This window comes from Lepeophtheirus salmonis, chromosome 6 (genome assembly GCF_016086655.4).
Source record: "Lepeophtheirus salmonis chromosome 6, UVic_Lsal_1.4, whole genome shotgun sequence".
NCBI classification, from domain to species: Eukaryota; Metazoa; Arthropoda; class Copepoda; order Siphonostomatoida; family Caligidae; genus Lepeophtheirus; species Lepeophtheirus salmonis.
In genome coordinates, this window is record NC_052136.2 from 33030979 (window position 1) to 33057238 (window position 26260).

General features: G+C 32.4%; 1 long non-coding RNA gene across 1 annotated transcript; it reads left to right on the top strand.

Annotated features, from left to right (window-relative positions):
* The first annotated feature begins 13618 nt into the window (after positions 1–13618).
* LOC139905792 (uncharacterized) lies at positions 13619–15566 on the top strand. Its single transcript, XR_011780852.1, has 3 exons — positions 13619–14489; positions 14543–14681; positions 14745–15566. It is a non-coding gene; the product is annotated as an uncharacterized lncRNA (long non-coding RNA).
* The last annotated feature ends 10694 nt before the right edge of the window (positions 15567–26260 follow it).

Sequence of the window (26260 nt, forward strand, 5' to 3'; positions counted from 1 at the left end):
ATTCCATGTGTCCAAAGTTAATAGAAATACAAGGTTATACCAATAATATTGCCCTCATTGGCTGTTACTGTTAGAGTACTGCTGTTATATTTTATGATGTCATATCTGCCTGTCTTGTCAGAAAGTCGGTGGGTTGCTGTAAATGGAAAATTCTAGCGAGCCCAATTACATGATGGTATAACCTTGTATTTCTATTAAGCTTGCATGTGCCTAGGCTAGGCATGGATTTCTCAACTAGTTAAAAACTGTCGACTGTTTCGAAATTTTGATATACAATAACGATCAATTATTATGTTGTCGTCAATATATGACGTCATTATTATGAAACTCTTCATGTTTAAATGGTTTGATGGGACCAAACCTCTTATCACTCGTCCAACATTTTTTTTTTTGTTTGGCACCCTCTTGAAGAAAAATTCATTTTTCAAATAACCAATTAAAAAAAATAAACACGACTTTCATCATTTTACAATTTTATTTTCCTTTGCAGTTGTCATCATTATTTAATCCCTGAGGAGAGGGCTTCCTTTCCTAAATAGATTCAATTATATTCAAAACCTGATTCAACATTTGCGTGTACTTTATGAATAAATGATAAAATTACTTAATATTAAGATGTGTGGGCCTCTAATTGCTTTTCACTATAAATTAGAGTAAAATATTTTATAATTTCTAAAAAAGGGTGGATATTTTATTAAGCCGTTTCATGAAGCTACAAATACCCTCAGTGGCTCAAAATATTCCACCTCCAATCTTGCTTTACCTCTTTATAAAACGTTGTCAACATCTCTTGATACAATGAAAAGGTAAACTCCTTTAAGTGAGGAAAGTAACATCTTGCTGATGACAATTTTAATATTTTCTCATAGATCAAAAAAAAAAAAAAAAAAAAAAAAATAGTTAGGGTATAGCGGTTGAAATGAATGGGTCATGAATGAATTATTTCTAGAAACATGTAATGACCGACGACCGTATACTTTTTAGGAAAAGCCTATATTGTGCGATAAAGCTCTTTCCAAATTGTCTAATATTAATACCTTTTGTTGCCTAGTTATAATAAAGTATATAAATATTAGAACGTATAGATCAAATATTTATGGAAAATTAAAGGAAAGACAACAGGATAATCTTTAGGAACGACGGTCCTAAGGACCGGTTTTGAGACTGGACTGGACCGAATAAATTGGGACCGATACGATACTAGCTATAATTGTAAGTCCTTGTTGAACTGAGTAGAATTGGGGATCGTTATCGGAGTAGTTCTTGATAATGTCTTTGATTATTTCCTTCTCCCTCGTCACAGCTGATTGTAGCTGATCTCCTTCAAAACATTCTTCAAATTGTCAGGGCCACCTCGAGTTCGGTATCTAGGAGATCTGACATGTACTGCTTTTTGGCTTCTTGCTCACTCATTATGACGAAATGTTCGTTATAGTTTGTTTATGCACAAAGGATGGCTGAAACATAATTTCAAAAATAATCACTAAACCTTCTTCTATGAATGAGAAAATTAATATCAATTAACAGTACGCGTTTTGGTTACCAACCCTGTTGAGTTTATTTGACTGTCAGGTGTCGATGTTTCTTCTCCTTTTCCTTTAATCAGTTGAGCAGTAATCAAAACTGTTGATTGGTTGGATACAACTTAGTTCTTATTAAGCTGTAAACAATATTCTTCTATTAATTAATAAATATTGCATTGATTCTTCCATAGTCGGAATAATTTCCTAACTAATAACTGATTTTGTTCCTTTTTTCTGTTTATTTTTGGAGGTTCCAAGATAAAATAAACGTAATGACGTGTCAAATGTAATAAAACATTTGGGGATTTATTATTTGGCTATAAGTAATCAGTAAAATGTAAGTTTAATCCAGATTCTATTTGACTTATGACTGAACTTTGGGTAAAATATTCATCAAATTCGAGCAAAGTACCCGTTAAATTTTGCTTTCAGATCTAGATCTGAAAGTTCGGGTAACGGAAATTTACTAAAATATTTTTGTCTACAGATCCGAACGGACCCTTTACACTGTATTAGACATGAGCTTTATTTTATCGAGGCACAACTGGTTTTTTTTTACCATGAAAATTAAAGTATATACAACTTAGTGGGCAAAGAATGCTATCGGCTAGCCAACATATTTGGACAAGTATTGCTCATGGGTCTTCCTTTCGTGACTTGGTTTAAAACTTGCTTACATTCCACGTCAAGTGTACACACTTATTGGAAATTTATGACATTGTCATCACTGATTTTGATCATTTTTGGTAACGGTATTTATTTTTACAAAAAAATACTATGTCTGAAATGAGGGCTATCCTCAAATTTTGACCCGTTTTCGATAGATTATCGAACTTCAGCGTGACATAATTCCGCTCATAGTCAACCAATCTCAAAAATATTTGCTTCAAAGTAGTCACAACACCAAGTGATTTAATTTAACTTTGATTAAAAAAATATCATTTGTGCAAAAAATTCAAAGAAAACAAAAGGGACCATTATTTGTTAATTGTAGTCAACAGCTCTGTTGCCTGATTGTCGAAATATTTTAATTTTATTCTTGAATTGTCATATATTAAATGTAGGAAAAAAACTCTATCCACCTGGTAAAATACGAGATAATATTCATTAAAAGGATATTTTTTACACTTTGAGTTTAAAAATCATCAAATTATATATAGATCGACATAGTAAGTTATTTTCTTTAGAAGGGTTTTATTTTTAAATAGTACAATAAAAGTTAAAAAACAATCATCATAAGTCATGTTTAGTCTAATAATTAGAAAAAATTAAGGTATCATCTTTCCTGGGTAGGTAAAAAAAATAGATGTTGTATTTAAGTACTCCAATAACAAGTTTTAGAGCTATTAAAAAGCTTTCATTTGTATGTACAAGGATGTGCAGGTAAGTTGGGACATTTTTCAAAGTGCTGTAACTTAGAAAATTGTAATTTTACAGGATTTTTTTACAAGAAATGTGAAGTTGAGTGTCTAGTTTAATTAAAAAAGTTTCGTTCAAATAGGTACAGAAACAAACATGGAGCAAGGAAAAAGGTCGGCCGTTGTCGAATTGATTCGTGCGGGACACAAGCCTCCTGTGATCGTCAAGACAATATCGTACCCATGGTGGATGGTCTACAGGATCTACGACAAGTAGAAATCCCACAAGGCAAGAAGCGAGAAGAATAGGAATCCAATGTTTCTGGCGAGCCTCAAACCCAGAGAACCCGATGACCGTGCTCACAAAAGACCGCTGTATCAGCAAGCAAACAGTCCAGAGGGTGGCAAAGACTGGCCTGAAGTTGACCCTCTACAAGCTCTTGAAGAGGCACATCTTGACGTTGAAGATGAAGGAAGTCGCAAATTATTGAACCTCCTCAAGGATAAGTGTCTTCCTGTAACTTTCGTCAGCAACGAGAAGAAGTGGACCGGAAATATGGTATACAACAGCCAAAAATACCGCTTCTTAGTTACCATGGTCTACACAGCCGAGTTTCCGGTCTCGATAATGATGTTGGGGGATCATCGGGTCCAAAGGAAGGTGATACCACCCATCTTCTTCAAACAAAAAGAGTGGGTCGACCCTGACAAGTATTGACACCACTGCAAGGTGCTGAATGACCAAATCATCATGTGGATGAAAGCCAATGATGGGAGTAACGGGTTCACCTTCCAGTAGAAATCAGCCCCGCTCACTAGGCCAAGAAGACCCTCGACTTGTTCAAGGAGGAAAACGTCGACTTCTGGTGCTGCAGACTTGGCCCTCTAACCCTCCCGATTTGAACCCTGTGGACTACTTCTTTTAGTTGGAGTTAGAGATGGAAGTCTGCTCGAGGCCCGCAATAGTTTGGCCGACCTCAAGAAATCGATCGTGAAATACTGGACCAAGATAGATCCAGTACACGTCGTCTCGGCCTGCTCCTCCTTCCGGGCCTACCTCGACAAGGCTATCACCACCAACGGCGGACACATCGAATAATCCTTTTGTCCACCGATGGAGGTATAACTTTTGTACCTAAAATTTTTTTCTCTAAAATTACAATTTCGGAAGTTATGGCCTATTAAAAAAGGTCCCAATTTACTTACACATATCTGTAGTATCAATGATGAGGAATATAAAAGGAGTGATTGATTGAAAAAAAGGAAAAAAAAAACGAGTAACCTAAATTTTATAATGTACTTTTTTAATGCGGGTTTGTTTTATGTGTCTAAATTTCTATGGTAGTATATATGTAGTACTGTATAAAATATGTCCTAAAAAGCGGGAGTTACTTTTTGCAGGCTGCAACCTGAAAAGGATGAAACCTGCTATCATTATTTTATAATTTTTTTGAAGGGATCACTTAAGTATAAAGTAATCATCATAGAGGGAAATAATCTTATCCGTCAGTATATTAAAAAATGAAAATTATATTCAGGTAGCAACAATCAAAAGCCATGCCCTCTTTCATTACATTATTATTTCCATGTATGGTAATAACTCTTGCGTGCGAAGACTCCTTGGTGGACTCAGAGTAGAATTGAGGATCGACATCCGAGTAATTCCTCTCTACATATGTCCTTGCTATATGACAATTGGGATTTGTGTGCGTTTCCTTCCTGTCACAGCTGCTTGGATCTAATCTAATATTAACGATATAACAGCTAAGCTGCTCTCCACCCAAATTGTCAGGATTACCAGGTTCATTATTAATTTTATCTTATTTTTACATACGTGTAGGTCATATTTTATACAACTCTATGTATTAAGACCCTTGTTACTATCAGCTCCCTGTGATATAATTTTGATGGGAGAAAATCAACTACTGCTATGAATAGGAGAACCCTCTAGAAATAAAAACACGAATATTATCGAATTAGGTGAAATATCAGAGTTGTTCTTTCACTTTTGCAAATGACTGTTTTTCCAATAGGGACATGTAATCATTATATTCCCATCAAAAGAACTTAATCATACAATATACAAATTATAGTATTCTTAGATAAAATATTTTCAGGCCTATGAAGTATTCTGATAAGGAAAAACTCTGGTACAATTTATTTTTCTTAATCCACATTCCAAATACATTATTATTATTATTTTATTAAACAGATAACTATTTATTCTGTTAGAAAAAAATCTAAATATATTATAATTGATTGCCTAAACTATGTAAATAACCGTGAGCGGACCTTTAGCCAAACATTTGTGTCGAATAAAAATTTGCCGAAGGACATTTCGCCAAAGGACCATTTGACCGAAAAATTATATTAAATCTATAGTATATATGTACGATTGCATATTTTAATTCAATTTAAAGGGATATTATGATAATAGTTATTGTTCAAATGCTATATATGTCATATAGGTAAATTATTGAGTGTTGTTCGAGTCTTTGTTCCTTGAGCAATTTCATGGTAAGACATTATTATCCTGTGCAATTTCGTTGCAATTTATATTATATTATATTCGGACGATAAAATTATTGGACGATGAAGAAACTAGCCATGAAATACCCCATTTCATATCCTCAGCGCACAGGCTGTACAGCTGAAGCGCTGATCCCCAAATCAGTTTAAACTCCACCACGGCCGCCTTTCTAAGCATTTGTGACCCTATTATAATACGCTATAACACGCCCCGAACTACAGTTTGAGAAGATGAGCTCCTGAGCTCAAGGTAGGTTAAATTCTTCAGCCGCCACTTCCCTGAACATCAAGAAACCCTTCTAATATCCAAAAATACACCCGGCACTTAGGTTGTACTGGTGAAGTGCCGGACCTCAAGGTAGTTTAAACTCTACCCCTGTCGTATTCCTAAGCATCAAGGACCTCTTCTAATGTACTATGACACATCTCCGGCCTACAGGTTGTGTACTATCTACCTCTACGCAAGTACTTTGTACTTTTTTGTGCAATGTTTTTTTGATGTATGATGTTAAATAGAAATTTATATGCTTAAAAATATAATAGGTTTGTATGATACTTGTATTCGTTATCATTTATTGGACTAATGAAGTATTATACATATCCGATTTTAAGGGATAGATTGTACACAACCCCTGGGCGAGGGTACCTCATAGAATATTAGAAAAAGTTCTCAGTGATCAGAAACACGGCGATGGTAGAGTTTCAAGGGGCTTTTGATCCATCACTTCCCTAAGCAACCTGTATGCAGGGTGTATTTTGGAATTAGAAGTGTTCCTTGATGCTCAAGGAAGCAGTGCCGAAGGATTTAATCTGCCCCAGGCCACAAGAACTCATGTATAAAATCCGTGGGCCAAGATGTATTATAGCATATAATAAAGGGCCATTGGTGCTTAGAATCACGTTAAAACACTAGATTCGAACCAGACACTTCTATGTTGTGTTTATAAAATGATCATTAATGAATATAAAAATATTTTGCTGCAAAAGAACACTCATTAATTTACCTATATGACATAAATATCAACAATACTTACTTTCATACTTTCATTTAAATAGAATAAAATATGCAATCGTATTTTTCAGTAAATTAAATATCATTTTTCGGCCAATTGTCCTAGAGCCGTAATTAAGAATATGTTATAGTATATTTTTATGTATATTAGAAGTTGTTTTCAGGGGCATCCGCAGGGTGGGATTGGAGGGGATGTACCCCTCCCCCTAAAAAAGAAAATAATAATAAAAAAATTAAGGAGCTTTTTCTTTCTATTGGAAAATTTAATATTTGATTCTTTTTTTTCAAAAAAGTATTTTCTTTGCATAGAAGGACTCATGAGTAATTTATATGCCATTAAGGGCAACTTACTCTCTAAAAATTTGAGAAAATACTTTTATGTACTAAATTAAATTTCGCCAAAACATTCCTTTTTAATATTTTGCAAAAAAAAAAAAAAAAATACATTTACATAAAATTACTTGCACATACAAGTAAATTCTTTTTTGTAGATCTCTCTCTATATGTACGTGGTCTATGTAGGTATACTTTTGGGTGGAGTTTCAAAGAATGATCCCCTATATATGAATCTAATATAATAGAAATAGGATTAGATGATTTTTTTTTTTTGCATTTTTGGTTTTTAATGAGATATACTATATCTCTTTATATTTTCTGTGTTTTTTTGTTAAAAGGTAATATTAAAAGTTACAAGAATATGTATTCATAATGTATACGTCTATTCAACAGAAGATACAATCAAAGTACGAATAGGGAGGAGAGAGGGGGGATTTGAAAATTAACTAAAATTAGCATGAAATATATAGGTACTAAGATTTTCCTCTCGAGATCCCGTTTTCTCGGGTTATTCCGAAATTTTAAATTGCCGGGAAATCGTGTATTTAATTAGAGCACAAACCTACAACTAAAATCTTAAAATGAATAAAAAAATATATTAATTTGAGTTAGGGATCTCAATTTCTTTCGTGTTAACTTCAACTTCTCAAAATTGGAAATGTGTATTTGTAATTCCCAAACCCTTTGAGAACCAATGGAGTACCTCAATAAAAATCTGTGGAATTCAAAGAATTTTGTTATCATTTTTTATAAGGTCTTTATTTATATTGTTCATAATGCACATTGTACAGAATTATAACAATATAAAATGTTGGGAAGAATTGCGTTATAACTAAGCATAAATTAGCATTATAGCTTAAAATGAGACTACCTAACCAAGATCTAACAACAGTGAAAGTATTGACTAACTAATGAATAATAACAAAGATAAAATAATATAAAACTGGTGAAAAACTCCACAACTTTAAAATTGGATCTCTTCATAAAATATTCAGACCGTTGGACGATCCTCTACAACGTCAAATAGTATCAGAGGGAAACATAAATACGATACCGAATCATCTTAATGGCATAGATCCAGGAGCTACCATCCAAGTTTGGGATTTTGAGATAAAAAACAGAAAATCTCGAGGAGGCAGATATAATTATTGACCTTAAATCTAACCTCCAAATATTTTCACGCTTAGTTAGCTTTAATGCCTTGAGAGCCTTGGCACTTAACTCTTAAGTATTTCCACAAAAGAACAATCAACGAAAGAGTGATAAATACTATTAAAGAGCATCCCGCAGTCCTAACAAAGATTATTGAAAAAGAGGCAATTTGTGGATATCTTGAATTGTAAAGTAAATTTATTTCCTTCTACTATTCGGCGTAGGGATTCCCTAATTCTTATCATCCAAGTGTCTGGTAGTTTTAACGTTCTTACAAATTTTTCACACACTTTGGATGCCTCCTCACTATAAGAGAAATTCTACTATAAAAATATTATCGTAAATTTGTATGACCATTATAATCGCTGTATTGCTCTTGAAAGTAATTACATGGATTAAATCAATCGAATTTTAAAATGAATATGTTAGCCTACGAACTCTTAGCCGACCTGTTAATATTATAACTTTAATTTGATTGTATATAATGCACTTAAAATTAGATTCCATATCTCTCTCTACTTAATCAATTTTTTGTAGGTCGGATCAGGTTATAGAATTCCAAAATGCAGCACTCTCGGTGCTAAAAAAAACCACTTGTGCACTATTAGTGATCATGATGAAAATGGAGAACATGAGAATTGATAACATATTTATGATACTTCTTAATGTTAAATAAATTGTATTTCCTAACAAAAAAAAACACAATAATTTCAAATTTAAAAAATATGTCTCCCAAGATACATATAAAAATACAATTTCCCGGGAATGTTATATATACATTGTACATATAAAATTAACCAAGACGGATCTAGATAAATATGCCATGATGTTTTGAATAAATGTAAAGTATTTTGTGTAAAATTTATGCAAATAAGTCTAATATCGTGTGTAGTTTTTTGTATAAAAATAGAAATAAGAACAAAAAAAACAACCTAGATATTTAAATGAAGGGGATTTACTCAATATTTATAAGCAAATCCTTCTTGGATTGAAAAAAATGTATTATACTGAATTTAGGATTCTATAACGGATTGCACGAGGGTTAATTAATAACTTTGTTCTCAACAAGACATCTTATCTCTGAACAGAGCAAGCTGAGATTGTTGGAAAGAGCAAATAAGATTCTAAATTTTCTCAAGGTCAACGAATATACTCGAAAAAAGTATTCTCTTTTCTTATGAAAATTTTTTCAACGTTGATGCCACTGTGAAACAGCAGAACATCCTCTATATCACAACTGAACATCCAGACAATGTCTCAGTTTCAGTGGAACATGTTTTCAGAACAAAAAATCCAGCTGACCATGATTTGAGCTTGTTTTGCTGCCAATGAACTGGAGAACTTTACAAAATTAATGGCACCATGAAAAATGAAGACTATATCGAGATGCTTAAAATTCAAAAGATGCTTAAGCTGGGAAGACGAAGACATTGGTGCTTCCAACAAGACAATATCCTGAAGCATGCATTCAAAAAAATCAAGTATGACTCTATAGGCATAAGGCTAGTGTATTAGACTGTATAGCACAAAATCCTGATCTGAACCCTTTTGAAAATCTATGGACAACAAGTATAACTCTATAGGCATAAGGCTAGTGTAATCGACTGTCCAGGAAAAATCCTGATCTGAACCCTTTTGAAAATCTATGGACAATATGGAAAAGACACTCAACAAATCTTGATGCACTTTGGAGATTTTGTCAAGAAGAGTAGGCCAAAATCGATTCCAGTGTTGGTCTCACCTTTGTAAGGACTTATCCTAAACGTATTCAATATTTGAAGAAAGCCAGATGCCATGTCACAGAGTATTCAGTAATTTTGCTCTTTGAATACTTATGAAACGCTAAAAATGATATTTTGTTCATTTATTCCAAAAAATGATAAAATTTTTATAACTATTTTTTTTTTGTTAAGAGTAGTATTTGATTGACTAGGGATATTCTAAATGAGTTTGAAGATCTAACATGAACATCTAATTTTGTTTTCTTGGTATTTTTGTTAGCCTACAAATAGTTTTGGGCTCAACTGTATATAATATCCAGGTCAACGTTTTCTTTGCAGTATGGTATAGAGCAGAGTCTTGTTGTCACCTCCAGACTTTTGAGTTCATTTCTGACTCTCTAGAGTCTAAAGAAATAGTTCTCAGGTTTTGTGGAATAAATCCTGCGTTCATTGATTCTTTTTTTAAATCGATCTCCAAATACTTCTGGATAGATACCGAAATAACAACCAACGTCATAACTTCACATGCAAAAATGTTGGAGGCGCTCAAAGTTCGTTACTAAACAACGGCCATACAAAGTACTAGTGGATTCAAAGGGTTTAACAAGCTTAATATTGATTTTCAGTCATTTTAGGCTAAATGTTATGTATATGATGATATCATCGTAGTACAAAATAATGTTATGTTTCATTGTTAAAGATCAAATACTGCAGTCAACTAAACTGTCAGAAACTGAAACGAATAATCAAAGCAATCATAAAGTATTTATGAAGTTTATCATTTGATGAATAACCTGTTTGATGAAATCACTGATCGAAAACTTAAACATGAATGTTTCAAGTTCCTAGTGGAGCAATGTAATCAAATATGAAATATATTTAATTTTAATAAAAATTGCAGCACCATATATTATTCCATTCGCTGTTCATTTCCCTTTACTTACACCGAAACATACAGAAAACTATCTAGATGATCAGTAGAGGCTTTACTGTTTATCTGCAGCCGACCCTTTTCAAATATCAACATGCATTTCTTGAAAAAAGATAAGAAAATAAATGATTACATTAATAGGCTTGCAGTCCTTTTTTTTTTTTAATCTTGGGTTTAAACAGCTACATCTGGGGTTTTGTTGAAAAATTCAAAGACAACCCTAACCCTGGTAAAGCTTCATGTCAATTTTCGGGGATGAGGAACATTGTAAACGACCCCAATTTCTTTTGGTAAATTTGAATTTATTCTTCCAATTATTTTAAAGTTTGAAAAAAACGAGTAAAATTTTTCTTTTATAAGAATTATATTAATGGAAAGGGAAGTGCTCCTCCGCAAACCCTTCACTTTTGAGGGCCCTGTAATTTATAACTCCCTTTTATTTTTTTATATATAAATAAACGTAGATATGATTGATTGACAGATTGATTCTTTCTAATATAATACATGAATAATAAATATTATAGGCCTATTTCATTGGTTTTGATTTTAATATGATATCAGAGAAGATTATAATATCTTACAAGAGGCATGCGTACAATTGAAAATCCTTTCATGAACATAAATCAATGTTGGTTGTAGATAGTATAGTTTATAGACTTGAATCAGGTGTATAATATATATGTATACTAAAAGGATAGATAAACAAATGAGAAGTGATCTGATTCTTCCTTTCTGAACAAAAAAACAACAGCTTTATTCACTCTTTTCAAGGATGTATAACAAAAAAGGTAAAGTGAATCAAACTTCGTTTGATACATTAACAATATTAGGCTTGAATTGATATCTATTATTTATATATTACATATCTTGTTTTGAAAAAACAAAAGCTTATTTTGATTGATAGGAAGATAACAACTTACTCCCACACTAATGCCCTAGAGGCAGACAGAGAGTATCATATTACGCAACGAAAACTGCTTATACATATATAATTATCATAAACAAGAGTTGATTTCCAAACTACAATAATACAGGGTGGTCCAGATAAATTCGGAATATTTTTAAATCTTATAAAGAACGAAGTAGATGGCCCCGAACCATATTTTTTTATAATTTATATTGATATACGCATGTCTTGATAATCTCGTCCACACGGCACAGGAAGCTTTGGCAGGCCAAACCTTTGCCAATGTAGGGAAAATAGAGTTCTTCAGGGCCTCCACAGATAAATCATACTTTGTACAGCCCTCATGTTCGACCCTCTCTTAGAGATATAAATCGCATGGGTTCAGATCCGAGCAGTTTGTAGGTCACAAATCCAGGCTCCAAAAGTACTACTCTATCCATCCAGGGAATGTAAATGAAATAATTATCTACTTTTCTCGTTCCTAATCAATTGAAAATAAAACGACGTATGTATGTATGTACTAGGGTCAAAAGCAATAAGTTCTTAACGAGTGAACATATTTTTTAAAGTAGTTAGGGAACTGGGGTAAAAACTTACCCCAAATACACATTCGACATAGTTTCAAAATTATGATATCTTAATTTGTTATATTTTCTTATCTATTCCATCCCCTTTTCCCTTTTAAATATTAATTTAAATATCAATATAGCCATATATACATATTAGTACAAGACCTGAAAGGAAAATACATTATCCTTTTAAATTAGTCTTACAAACATTATTAACAAGAAATAATTTCTTATTGTTATTGTTAAAATATTATAATTTCATTTTTGATTCTTTTTTTTTTTAAATAAGTACTCAAAAATAGTGGCAAGGTTGCGTGTTATATATATAATAATACCACATATTACTTTAGTAGCAACCCATACTTCTCACATTAAAAAAGGTAAAAGTAAAATGATTGAATTAATCAAATCTTAATTATCAAATATACGAATAATTCTTAGAAAGGACGTTATTACAACAAGAAAAAAGTTCCATTCACCCTGACTAAACATTTTAGGAGCATAACTTTAAAGTCATGGTGATAAAATGCAGTTTAACACAATTTCATAGAATTTGGGGTACAGAAAATCCCATTTCACCAACAAAGGTTTAATAAAAATAGTCGGATCTAAAATTATTGGCAAATATCGTTTTTACATGGGTATTTGTCTGATTTCTATCACTATTGACAGATAATTTTGACTTTTCATCCTTTTGTATGGATATTTATGAACAACTGATAAGGAATGAATAACCAAATCGTTATCTTAATTGATTCCCGCAACTTTTTTCTCTAAATTAAATTGAGGAAATGCCAAAATTACTTGGTAGTTACACTAATTGTTGGGGGTTGTTCACAGCTTAAAAAGAGCTAATTATAATTCAACCAATTAACTTTCAGAAGACTTATTATAGGGGAAAAAACAGACCCATTGACAGGTGAGAATAAATGCTTGGTGTATTTCTATGCTTGTGAGTTAACCCCGTGTAAGTAAACAAAATGGTTATATTTTTTTGTGACATCATCATATCTCTTGAAAATTCGATTACGTCACATACAATTGTAAATGGTCCACATATTTAAAATACACAGTTGGTTCCGAGCCCAAAGTTCAATTACCTGGGTCTGTATAAGCGATGACGAGCAAACATCAATTTTTGTCACGTCAATATATGTCTTCATTACTCAGCCAGAAAGGCTTAAGATAACGTATCATCCAGTTCTAAACTATTTGTTTAAAATCCCTGGTTCAATCAGAGTCTTAAGTTCAATTACCTAGCATCAAAAATTCCCAAAATAATACACAAATAAAACATCGAGCTTAAAGGTGTATATCTGTCCCTTGAGGCTATACCTATATATAGCACCCTACCTTGACTGTAAACAACGATAGAAAGTGTATTATAATTAATGATCCCAAACATTTTTTTATTTATTAATTGTTTATTTAACAAAATTAAATCATACATATTTATTTTAAACCTTTTATCAATTACCTTGAGGGAAAAAGTCATTTATCTTACTTAAGTTAATTTATTTCAGTAATCAATTTCTTCATATTAATTTATGATGATTGAGTCTATTTTCCTTTTCTTTTAGAGAAGGATTCAATGCAAATGTATTCATGACGACGAAATGCTTACTTGATATGAATGAGTTGAATTTAATATTATGATTGGGGTCGATCCAATCAATACTCAAGAAGTTGACTCAAATGATACTTTTTGTTGTCTTGAAATGTCTTCATAGATCCTTATTTCATCTTTATGTACCCTATAATTAAGGGTGATAATTTTGGTAAGAATAGAAAAGCGTGCGAGCAGAAGAGAAGAAATACTTATGGCATCATTGATTAAATAATATACATCTTCTTCTATCAATCAAGAACGTCATCATTCCCGCCTTTATTATTCAATATTAATATAATATTAGATGGTGATAGTGGATAGAGAACTGAATAAAATGCCTAAAATAACGTCGCCTTCTGTCTGGATTTCTGAAAAGGGAGGCCCAGGAATTTGGGAATTACTTACCAGATGAGAAACAGATGGTTTGTCGGATTTGTCGAAATAAATGTGCCTTTGGTCTCCTATCTAGAATTACACGCCACTCATTATTCTCATCTCATATCAAGAGAATGGATATTCATCTAAAAATCAAGTTAATGATGAATACATCAAGTCAGACTTTAACTCTGATCTCACAAAGATGCTTATTGCATGTAATATAACCTTATCAATTGCTAATCATCTATGTTCAAAAAATTTATGGAGAAATACACGAGTAAACCTATCCCTTCCCGAGGAGCCATCATTAAATTAATGGAGGATGTTGGTACTGATGTCATTTATAGAAATACATATAAAAATGTTTTGAGTCGTCTACACCAAATGACGATCAAGTTATCAGTGAAAAGTATAAAATATTTACTAATTTCGAAATGAAACTCTGAATTTTGTAGTATCTAACAGTAAGTATTCAATCTTTTTTTAAATCTAAGCCTAAAATATGATTCTATTTTAGCTAAACATATCAAGAATTATGATACACAACTCATTAAATAGTAAAAACAACTGCTTAAATGGTCACAACAACGGGGTAGTAGCTTTGGATGGTTCGCAACTAGTTTGTCTGAGACTAGTTTCTTCACTTAAAGACTTGGGTATGATCATTAGGTTTTCCAATATTACATAGTCAATAAATATTACTTCTTTATCACTTAAAGCTTAGCTATGGTTGATAGGCTCCAAGAAATGGTGTTCAGAAAACTCATAAAAGGCAAAAACAACTGCTTAAATGGTCACAACAACGGGGGTAGTTGCATTGGGTGTAGCATTATAATTACCAATTGTGTATATATGTTGTTATATAAGCATAAATAGTGGAGAAAAAAATCTTTTTTGATGCTCTTAATAAGGAGTAATATCGCCGGACATTACTACATAATTAGCTTTTGCTCTAAATCTTTACGATGTCATGTTAGAAAACTACAATAAGTCAAGAATGGTTGCCTGAATGGTCTTATCAGTTAAATTTGACTGCATGGATTAACTTTTCTTTTTTTAGATAAATATAAAAAATAAATGAAAGTGGGATTCTAAAAACTGTTCTTACTAAGATTGGAAGAAGATATGGATTGAAATCTAACATTATTTTATGATTTACTTTATTATTAATAATTATTAAAATATCATCGGTAGAAATATATCTATCCTGTGCACAATTGTATATGCAACTTGCACATAAGGTAAAAAGTTGATGATCTTTTTGATTAAACTCCACGTCTGGCTTGTATTTTGCAACCTCAAGTTATGACATATTGAACTGAATTCCGATGTTAGAACAAGAAGATATTATTTGGATCAATCTATTATTTCAATATTCTGTATTTATAATTTATTGTTATTATTAGTTATATGATTCTAATTGTTTAATTTTGTATATTTAACTTAAATGAATTATGGTTTATTTTTTAGTATGTAGATTATATTTAATTAAAGCCTTCCTTTTTAAACCTGGAACTTCAAATATATTTCGAAATACTCTACTTTGTCGTTTCATTAGCTATTTTTCTGAGAATATGGTTCACAATAAATTCTATAATTTTTCTGTCTTACATTTAAAGCCTTGGCCATAGCGTAAACTATTGATTTGGTCAACTTCGTAAACTAAATAATATCCTGGACCCATGGATACACACAATAATGGCCGCACGGCGTGTGTATTCGAAAGACATTTCAAGGATTCTGTAATTTATTTTATACAGTTTTGTTAGTTAAATTTGATAAGGACATAGATCTTAGTGTTGCTAAGATACTGAGGTCTAAACTTGTTCCGGATTTAAAATCCCCACACTTTATTTATTTATAAATCTGTTTGTATAATTGTAGCTTATGGAATCCAGACCGGTCCTATGGATCAGTCTGAAATTTAGGAAGTAGAGGTATGGAATAACCAAGCACATTAATATGATTTATTAGGGACCTCCAAAATCATTAAGAGGCTATTTTTGACCAAAAATGATAGAAAAAAAAACTTCCTTTCTATTCTCTCTTTCTATATCCATCCACTTAGCTTCAGCTAGGTGGATTGGACAAGCTACCTTCTCCCTCTGTCTCTTTCTACATCCCTATCTCTATGTTTATTCTTCTAACGTCATTCTTTGTCTCTATTCAGCCTAGCAAGGCGGACACTATCTACTATTACTATTTACAATCAGGCTTGGGTCTGTTCACACTTTTCCCAGTATTACAGATACTCTTTCTTTAATATCTTTCTGATCATCTTTTGCAAAAAAAACAACAACAACGAAATACTACTAAAAAACTGTTTCCCTCGACAAATTCAATTAAAAAGGAGAATTCATGGAGCTCCCCTAGCAGACACAAAAGTTATCTCAAGCTCGACATTTAGCAACTAGGTTTTAGCCCTCGGTGTAAAATATGTCTTTGAAGAACGATGAACAAGGTCAGCGAAGAAATAAACACCTTTAAAAAGTTATTCCATTAATTTTTCATTTTTTTCCCGTTCAGTCACTGAAAAATTAACGGACCTCATATTTCTCTCAATATCCAAGCCTACATATACATATACATAGGTATTGCCTATTAGTGTTGGGTTTCTATCTGAATAATCCAGACTGTTAAGACTTTTACTGTACCGAACTAATTTGATCATTTAAAGAAGTTCAGGCTGGATCAGTCTCATTTCAAATTCGGTCTATAGATGAATGATTGATTTTCGGTTTCATTTTTTGTTAACTTGCCAAAGTTGCCCAAGAGTATTAACATTACTCATCACTCTTACTTTCCGTCTTTTATGAGCACAGCCATTAGGGATTACTTTATACTTTGATGTTCTCTGTTCTAATTGGCAATTACAAAAACCTGCTTCCACTTTCTTAGACATATTATATACACCAGTGCCTCTCCCTTTGTTTTCTGAAAGGGGAACTTTAGTTCTCGAAGAAAATTCCAGACAGACAAGATGTCATTAGTAATTGTAGAACTAGAAGATGCTTGTAATATTAGGTACATACATATATTATCTATGTAAATAAAGTACTTAAAAATATATATATATATATATAAATATTTCCAATGTTTTTAATTTAATTGCTTCAGGCTTCAATAAACTAGAGACTTAAAAAAGCTATATATCCATGTACTTACATTGTATTATTGTATGCATGTAATGACTGAAAAATGAAATAAAATCCTAAACTATGATTCTCTATATCCTATATATATCTTGTCTACAAGTTGTAATTTGTATAACAAGGTTGTTGTACATGTTACAAATTGATACATCTCATTTCATTCAATGCTGTAAAACAAAAGACGAAACGAAGACGAAATAATCAATATTGGTACAAGCTCACGGTCGTAGTTACACTTTTCCCCCCGTTAGGAGCATTGAATATTAGCATTGATGTATAAAACATATTCTGCCGTTTGTAAAAATAAAAGAAACCGAAAATGAACGGGGTAGTCCTGACAATTTGAAGAATGTTTAGTAGGAGAACAGCTTAGCTGTCATGACGTTTTAGTAAAACAGCTGCAATCAGCTGTGGGAGTAAGGAAATAAACACGAATCTCACTCCATATATAGCAAGTACATATAGGCCGGAATTAATCTAACACAGATCCTGAATTATACTCAGAGTTCAAAAAGGGCTTAGAGTTACAAATATCCCCGACTAAACCGTCATTGTTACTCTCCGCCTTTCATGAGCATTAGCGTAGTGTTAGTCTTTATTTAGGATTAAAGACTACAGTGCCGTCCAGTTATGTCTCAGGCCGCTCCTCTTCAGATCTTAAAACTAATAGAGTTATGCCTCTGACAAAGTCACACAATTTTTTATATAAATATGTTCCAGTACTGACAGTCCGAAGGAGTGGTCCCAAAGACTGATAAGATCCGTCCTAAGACTAGCTAGACTGAACCGAATAAATAAGGACTGACAAAACTCTAACGAGCACACAAACTAGTTATTACTTCATTATCAGATGCATAGTTCTCAAGAATTAAATAATAAGACACCCCTAAGATCTTGAAGGCCAAGTATCCACAGTAAGTTATGGTTCTTGACGTTGTTATCAGCGAAGGTCACGTTATGCCGTCCTTCATCTTCAAGCAGGGACTAAAGGTCAATGCTAAGGTCTACATCAGTGTTCTGCACACCAAAATATATCTATGGATCAGCAACATCATGGAAGATCGAACTTGGATTTGTCAGCAAAAGAGCACACAATTTGCCTGGTTCTGAAAATGTGATCTACATCCCGCCGAGTTCTTAGACTCATGCCTCGCCATAGTTGAACCCTTAAGACTATTTAGTCTAGGGTGATATTGAACAGGTTTCCAATGAATGTCCTTACAGCACCCCAAGATCCCTGAGAGTTAGAATACGAAGGGCATTCCGTACTTTACCATGCGGGGCGATCAAGGTGGCTTTGGGACGTTTCTGTGGAGGTTATGAACGTGTGGTCCTTGCTAACGGCGATTTCATTGGTTGAATGTCAAATTATCTTAAAATGTTGATTTGTGTGAAAGTTTTAATAAAATCTGTAAATAAATAAAGTCTCAGCAGGGTTTTACCTTTTTTTTTTGGGCCTGCAAACGTTTAGATGAACTAGTCTTTAAATATATAAAATTCAGAGCCTATCCATTGATGTAATACGATACGAAATCATAACCATAAAAATAAAACAAATAACAATTATTTGAAATTTAGATTTGCTTTTAATTAGGAAATTTCTATGGACTATGATCATTCTTAATTCATTAAGACCGGAACAAGTGCATTTCTGTGTTTTCCAAGAGTTAGTACCGAGGGTAGACGGCAGGATTGAAAAGCTATCTCGTTTTAAAATTCGTATGACGTGATTGTACATGGTTCACTATTTTAAAACACATATTCTGATCTATAAGCATATCTAATTCAACACTTTTTAGTGAGCCAACTGTCCGTTTCCCTCCAAAGCATCTGTCATTGACAACTTGATTTTTATCGATGCTGTGTTTAGAACGTAAATATACGGTTTTTTTTTGGTTTTTTTGGTGCCATCTAAGAGTCTTGATTTTTGTTTGCATACTAACAGTTATCACATGGAAATAGAATACATAAGGAAAGATTGAAATTGAGATTTAAAAAGATGGAAATCTAACACACAGGTTAATGAGACTTTTGCATTTGTTTTACCTTGACGAGAATCTCAATGTTCGGTTCCACTTTTCAAAGGGCACAGTGAAAATCAGATTCATGGTCAATCAGGTCTTTTCCTGATTTGATTTTAATATCAACCATGTTGGAAAACACCAACACGCACAGGTACGTGGAGGAAAATGCAACCAGTAGTGTGAACACCGCCACAACAACAGGAGGATACGAACCATGCATAGTGGCCTAAAATGCCTTCATAGTTTTCTCAACCAAACCAGCCTATGCTGGAGAGTGATGCATAAGCTCCGGAAACTAGTATTCGATGTCTTTTGCTTCTTTCGGGAAGTCATAAACACGAAAGCTGAAGGGATCTCTTTTTGAATTCCAGAAAATAGTGATGAAACTCGTCCCTGTTGAGGTTGATGATGGTTGCTAGCACAAGAAGCAGTCTCTCTGATTCATACCAACGTTTGGAAAAGCCGTTGCACAGCGGCCCTTCTCTAGCTCACCTCGCTTTTTCCTGCGCATTCACAAATCTTAACCCTTAAAATATAATGCCATGAAAGCTTACATAATAATAATAAAAAAAGAATATATACACGTATGAGTAATTACTTAATGATTTGGGATCTGTTACACCAAGGAGAGACAAGACAGGAGTGAGTTTACAAGGAGCCGCTGTTGATATTTATAACCCAAGAGCGTTGTCATTATTACCCAAACATGAATTACAATATCTCATATATTGTTTTTTTTTTTTTGTTTGTTATTAAAACAGTCTGTAAAGGGGTGTGATTTGAAATTTGGTTGAAAATTTGGAACAATTGATATTGGTAAAATTTTGAAGTAGTGGTTCTTCGTTTCGATCGATCATTCCCCACTTTGCAATTCCACCGTTCACCACCACTATGGAATACTCCACAGGTTAAGTACCACTGGTCTATACCGAAATTTTTGGGACCGAACTATACCAAATTGTCCTTTTGGACCGGTCCAGACCAAATTTTACCTTTGGAAAGATCTAAATCTATTTTTTTTTATGGAACCGGTCTAAACAGACCATTTTTTGTTGTTCAAATTAGTTTAGTTCACTAGAAATCAATACACACTAAGACCGGTCAAGGATTTCCACTCCAAACCCCAACACTAAACAACATTCAATTCAGCCATTATACGTAAAGTGCACTGATATGGGTAAAGAAGAAGAAAAATCGACAGAACTACAATGTAGGTAGTATGTTAGTGAGAAAACACCGTGATAAATTAGCAAAGTAAGAAATTATTATTTAATTTTTAAAACACGCACCCGGTGTTTAAAACCCTCGCAATCCGAGGGTTGACTGTATGTATACTATATAAGTATGATTTAAAATCCATTCATGGTACACACGTCATACCTGTTATTATTGCCATTCATAACAAATAAATTTTATTAATAAGTTTGAATAAAGAATTTTTTATTCATTTCCCAATTGTTTATTAATAATAATAATCGTTATTTATTACAATCCCAAAATTTATTATTTGAAAATACATGGATGGAGAAAAACAGATTTATTTGTGTACATGATTTAAAGTAGTGTTGGATTCGAGTCTTACTCAAACTCGAATTATAATCAAAACTCGAAATATTTTAGTATCTGTAGATTAATCTCTTTTTTCAGTTGGTTTTACTTTCTTATTGAATATCTAATTACGAAGTTGATGTTTTTGCCTCAGTTTGGTTGTTTGTAACCAGATTTACAGAAAAAGATACTCACCGATTTGTGAGATTATATATGCTAACAGTAAGGGTTTATTAAATTTTGAGATAACAAAAGTCAAGATCACCATTAAAAACGTATAAGCTACAATAACATAGTAATTTGAGCTATGTATTTTAATTTATTTCAAAATAATGGTTCATTATGTGTTTTTAAAGGTAACCTTGACATTTGACTTTGTCAAAATTTATTGATCCATTACTGTTAACATTTATAACCTTCCTACAATGTTTTAACAAAATCAGTCCGCGACTTTTTCTGTAATCCTGCTCACAAACAAACAAACCGAGTAAATTTAATAGTAACTTGAGTTATGTCACTCAATTTGTAGGTATAATAAAGGCACTTAATATCTATTTTAATAAAAACAAGTTCAAAGTAAATACAAACCGTAAAAATAAAAAAAATCAACATTGTAAACTTGAGACTAACAACATACAGCTGAAATGAATGTAAATTTTTTAATGCAAAATATTTTAGACAGTAGTTTGCACTCTATTGAGTGCCCATTCGGGTTCCTTAAAAACTTTATTTTCATATTTTTGGTGTGATATGCTTTATTTAAGCTAATTTAGTTAATTTTACAAAAAAATTAATATATATATATATTGTCTTCTCAAAAATAGAAGTACACCCTGAAAATTTGGATTTTTCTGTCACAGATTCGAAATTTGAAAGTAATTTGTCGTTGTCAATTTTTTGTACATCTTAAAAAAGTTTATTACCAATAAAACTTTAGGTTTCAAGCCTTATTCCAAATTGCTTTTCTAAAAAAAAGCTCATTCAATAAAAACTATTAAATAAAAGAACAAATGTCAAAATGGTAAAAAAAAGTAACCCTTAAAAAAACATCATAGTAGCGACCTGTATGCTGTTGTATTTATGGTCAAATATTGGAATATCATAGTTTATATTCTAGATAAATATTCAATGTATAATTTAAAAAAAAGATTTATTTAATGTCCAAGGATTTTTGTAGGAAAAAAAATGGAAATATATTGATTTCAGAACAAGATACAGAATCAATAAAAACACTTTTAAATCAGTTTTATTATCCTACTTTTAATTTGGGGATTGTTATTTCATTTCAGAATTCAGATGACTAAGAGAAAAACTAGAATCTATTTTGGATTTTGCGCTTATATATAAATTCGTTTATTGTCTTCAATTCATATGTACAAATCCCCCCCTAATTGTTCCCCTTTGTAATAATTGACAAAGTCTAACACACTCGATTGTCGAAGTTAAATTTTATCAAATCAAGTCTTAATTCGGTAGTACCATATGTTTCACTCCTGCCTTCTCCTTGCACTCCTTTTTTCTTTATAAAAATGACATCTTTAGTTACCATAAGTCTGGCTCTCACCTTCTCCTCGCGCTCTCCAAAAATTCAATTACTACTAATGTCTTTACTCGTGATTAATTTGGACTCAATGCTCAAAAATTGAACTCTTCTTAACTTAATATTCATTACTTTAACTTGATATTTATAACTCTAATCCAAGACTATTTTAAAGTGCTTTTAAATACAGTATATATTTATTTACATATTTAGAATTCCAACACCATCTTGCAGATATAATATTTACTCACTGCAAGTCATAGTTTTTGTATGCAAATTTAAGTATCCATACATTATTCATATTCTCGTAGTTTTTAAATAGACACACATGTCCATTAAAAGTAATGGTATTGAAGGACAGGGAACCATCATATTTTTGAACGTTTTACTTTCATCGTTTTAAGTATATCTATTTTCCTACAAGTCAATCCCCAAAATATAGTATTGGAGAGACAAGAGAGGGTAGAGATAGTTGACAATCGTGGTGGATCGATACATGATTGATATTGAGCAAAAACTTGTGCCATATATACTCTTGGTTAATTTTGGAAAAGCCTGAGACTCTGGATGGGAAAAAATTGAAGGATCAACGGACAAAATCTTTGAAATAGTTCATGTATGTAGTCAAAGATCCCATCCCTTGGGATATCTTCATACTTTGTTTATGCATGGCGTTAAGAGTTTTTTACTCGTTCAGAACTCGTAAAAATTCACCTGATTTTAATTGCAACTAAACAAAAAAGTACAAAGAAAAGTGGAAAATGTTCGAACAAGCAGTCTCCTATAGCATTCATAACAAAACTTGAAAATGGGAATATTCATCAACGAGCCTCAAGAGAGGCTTAAAACGTCTAAAAGACATGATTTTTTTAACTTATCAGAAGATATTATTGAAGAATATTAAATACTAGTATTAGTAACGGATTTGCCCGGAGTTATTATGCGTCGGTACAAAATACAAATTTTGCTTTAACAATATAAAAGATAACACCACAACAAATCCTTGATGTTACCCTCTGTTTTTGTGAGCAACCTCACACGTAGCTACTCAATCAATATTTATGCTAGATATTCTCTCCCCAAGAACAAAGTAATAATAATAACAAATTCAGAAAAAAAAAATATTTTATGAGCCAGGGAGTACTTTAGTTCGTTGCTAAATCTCAACTGAATTTTTTAAAATTTTATATAAAGTACTTTCCACTTTTTTTTCTTTTTTCGTATGAGTTGACCTAAACAACTAAAAAAAATGCAAATCAGTAATATAAAAAACAGGCGAGCTGAAAAAATTCATAGCAAGTTATACTTCTTGGTGTTGTTAGCAGTGAGACGTCACATTATACTACCCTTCATTTTAAGGAGGGTCTGAAGGTCTACATCAGTTTACGGGGCACGAAAGTATTTCCCTGGATCTGCAGCATCATAAAATACCAAATTTGGATGTGCCAAGAAAGACGGGCACTCTGAAACCTAAGCAAAAATATACTCAATTTTCTTGATTATGAGAATTTGATGTAAATCCCTCGAAGTTCGTTGCCTCCTACTTTCTTATCTTTCTCCAAAAACATATTTTGCTCAAAAAAAGGGATATAGCCTGAGCAATTGATCAAACTTATTATGCAACGACCATAAAATCAAGCAGGTAAATGCTCCAATTTTTGTAAGTCGAATGATAAAGTGGCGTCATTTGTGGTCGCTCAAAACAAAACCTCACGTTGGGATGACGACGATTTTACGTTCAATATTAAGACCCCATACAATCCTATCAATCTGTTATTTCTCCCCCAAAAAATAATCAATATCAACTTTAATAATAATTTATTTACACTTAGGTTGGACCATAATTTACCCAAAAAAACGCATAATAATAACAAAAAAATAGCTCTGTTTATCCTTAGATAATTGAGTTTCTGTTAAAAGCTGTGATGGAGCCATTATATTTTCAGTATACGGACATTGAATGAAATTATCTTGGTAAAAGCTTGAATTTTATATAGGAATTCATATAAGTTAATCATATTTGGCAAGGGGATCTATGCATTAAAAAAATATACTGTCCCTCATTTCCTATTGACCCTAATTTGATGCCAATTTAGTTCATTTGGCAGATTTGTAATATGTTTAATTGAGTGTTTACGAGTTAATGAGAAATGGGGTGTTCAGATACTTATACTAATGCATTTTACATGATACTAGCACGTACGCATATATGGCGCAGTCAAAAGAAATACAACAATGTTAATCCCTTTGGAAATCAAAACAGTGCTTACATAAGGGTCGGACTCGACCATTTCCATTACTTTTTCCCCATTTTTGAACATACACCTTCCAGAGGATGGTGCTTCATTGACATCAAAATTACTTGAGCGGAGCCCATGAATCCAAAATACTGCCTGATTGGTTCATACAGTATCAGGACCATAAACACTATTTACATTTTTAGCAGCCTGGCTTGCGTTTTCGCAATTGTAAAAGATGGCAGTTTTTCTCTTGTGTGGTGTCCAGCTTTGACCCCAACTAAAAAAATATTGGTAAAACAATATCAAAATTGCCAAAAAAATAATACTTGGGATATTTTTTAGTATTCGAGGTATCGTTTAAAAATATTGTACAGCAGGTGCTCATTAATTAAAAGGGTCTGAGATTTAATGATTTGCATTTTGCTTGTTTTATCAAAGACTAGGAGAAGTACTAAGCATTGTCCAGAGTTGTTAGGCGTCTACAAACAGACTGACTTTGCATTATTAATATACCAGATAAGTCTCCCCCCCCCGCAATACATAGATGTTCCCTCCTCTAGAATGAAAGAATAATCAAAGAAATAAAAATATTCTACAGGTTGGCAAAAATAGTTAAGATTTACAACCAAATATGTATGTACTTTCTTATTTTTTTAAAAGATAAGGTTTAACATCTTGATCAACTATTCACCTTTAAAATCACAAAATGTCTCCGTTGCTGTTTTAATTTAATGATTAATTTTATTTTATCGTTTAGGCTAAATATAAATTACTTAATGTAAAACAATCTGCAGATAAAAAGGGTTCGTTAAGAAACGTTCTTCTCCAATACAAACAAAATATGATGAACTACGAAGGAACTGACAATATAATAACTAGGTTATACATACTCTCATAAAAAGTGCTCCCTAAACAAAGAAGTTCATAGTGTTGAGGCCTGTGGAGTTTGGATGCCAAAAACTGGGTCCAACAGGGTAAAAAAAACTATGAAAACCAGGTAGACGTCGGTATTTTTTGTCAGAAGTTGAGCTCTTCGAATCTTGTATGATTTGTATCGCAAATCGTCTGCCGCACACTTCCTACTCAGCCTTTCAGAATAGTTGAATGGTCCTAATCGATTGCTATTGATTCATAATCATTTATAGTATCTTCCAGTTCCTTCCTGACTCTTCGAACAAAGGACCAGTACGTGTTTAAGAAGTTTGCAATATTAAAAATTGTGCAGGTCGCATCAAGGACACTTTGCCTTTTCCGCAATTTCTAACTAGCCACCAAAACAACAAGCAATGCACTAACCCGTGCATGCGATTAAAGTGCGTTGTTAAACAACGAGCGCACGCTGTATATATCTAAAATTCTTGGGTATCTTAACTCATCTCAGAAATTTGAATACTAAGCCTACAATCGACTCAATATGTCTGTGACATATTGGACTGTTTGTACGTACATATATATGAAGCAAAACAAATATATTGGGATATTTCTCTTTTTTCTTGATTTTTGTTCAAGATTGTTTTAATGTTGAGGTATCGCATATGTATTGTACGTTCATGATTTCACAATCCTGTGTAGATGATTTATTTGGAACTCTCATATCGATGATAAAGCCTCCTTTGTCCCTCTATTCAGACTTCTTTATAGTCGTAAATCAAATTAATTAATAATTTTATCCGTATTTTTCAAACCCTTTTGTTTGACGATATTTAATATCTTTAGTTTCATATCTTCTCA